Here is a 1,808-nt window from a genome sequence, read left to right on the forward strand (position 1 = left end):
TGTTACTTGAGATCAAGTCAGAAAATGAAAGTCACAGTGTTTTGAACAGAAAAATTTTAATGTAAAGAATTGATAGTAAAATCAAGTTACAGAATTAGACTGTGAGAGTTAAAGAGAATTGTGAAGAATTCAGAAAGAGCACACAGCCTGACCTGTGGTGGCGCAGTGGATAAAGCGTCGACCTGGAAATGCTGAGGTCGCCGGTTCGAAACCCTGGGCTTGCCTGGTCAAGGCACATATGGGAGTTGATGCTTCCAGCTCCTCCCCACCTTCTCTCTCTGTCTCTCTCTCCTCTCTCTCCCTCTCTTTCTCTCTCTCTCTCTCCCTTTCTCTCTAAAATGAACAAATAAAATTTAAAAAAAAAAGAAAGAGCACACATAAACAGTGGCCACTATGCCTAGGATGAGATTTAGTATCCAAGGAAGGGAACTTGCCTCCCATGGGCTAAGATCCAGGCCTTCATGGAGGGGATGGGGTGTCTCGCTGAATGGCAGCAAAGTCACTGTGGTGTCGCACTGATAGAACTTGCTAGAAATCTGTCTTCTGGCTTGGTAGGGAAAACTTTTCACAGAAAAGCCTCAGAACTTTCTAGATGCTGAGGGCATCTACTGGTTGCTAGCTGCTGATGAAACTGGTAACCAAGGAGACACCCTCTGCAGGAGTCTTGTCACTGTGTGTGTGGTTTAGACCACAAAACTTCTAGGTCACCTGAATGGGATGAAGGTCAGGCTGCTGGCTTCCTAGATGACAACAGTGCATGGTCTTGGGCAACGGTATATATGAGGCTGGGAACATAGACCCAGGTTTGGATGCCAGCCTGCTGTGTTGGGGCCCCTGGCTATGCCACTAATGATCGAGTTGAGAGGGAGAAAGACTATACTGCAGCCAGATACTGGAGAAAAGCGCATCCTTCTAAAACTCAGCACAAGGACACTGTCAGGTCTCCCTCCAGCACCCTCTACTACTGATGAGCAGAATATCTGGTTGGGTGGTGAAGGAGAAATATCATAGGGCCCAATTCTACTACCACAGAGCATGTGAAAAGGGTTACTTTACAGTTGGGATGTAACACAGTGCTAACCAATACCATGTCACAATCAGAAACATGCTTGCAAAGAAATCATCAAATCAGGACAACTTTTTAGTGTGCAGGGCACTGTGTGCCCTAGAGAATCAAGCAAGTTAATCCCTAATAGAGTGATAAATGTCACATGCACCAGACTAATTATAAGACATCCAAATAAAAATTTTTAATCTGGTCCTCAGGAACTTAAAGTATGGCTGAAGAAATAAGAGTATAATGCAAGGAACAATTAAAAACAAACAATACAATACTGTCAAGTGTTAAACAGGGTCAGGCAATCCTTTTTGCCAAAATGCTACAGAGGTGACAGATTTTTTTTACTGTTGTGTTCATGTTCTTATGTCTCCCTGTTTCTCCATAGACACACTTAAACTGTTTTATATTTAAGTATTTATTAAATTAAACAATAAAATGTGTTTCTCTATAAGCTTTAAAAAACACAAATAAACATTACTTTAAAATCATACAAATCATATAATATAGTCCATATGCACACTAATTATAAATTTCTCACAACCTGGAAATCATTACTTTGTAGATTAGCCAGAAATTTTTTTATTCTGGTTACATAAGTGTTCTTCTCCCATCACGGTGACTTCTTATTTGCTGCTACTTTCCCACTTGCTTTTCTTGCTATTGCTTCTCTTAAGAAATGTATCAGTAGTGGAAAACAAAAAACAAAACAAAACAAAAACAAAAAAAACCCATTGCATTCCTGTATATC

This window comes from Saccopteryx bilineata, chromosome 2 (assembly GCF_036850765.1).
Source record: "Saccopteryx bilineata isolate mSacBil1 chromosome 2, mSacBil1_pri_phased_curated, whole genome shotgun sequence".
Lineage (NCBI taxonomy): Eukaryota > Metazoa > Chordata > Mammalia > Chiroptera > Emballonuridae > Saccopteryx > Saccopteryx bilineata.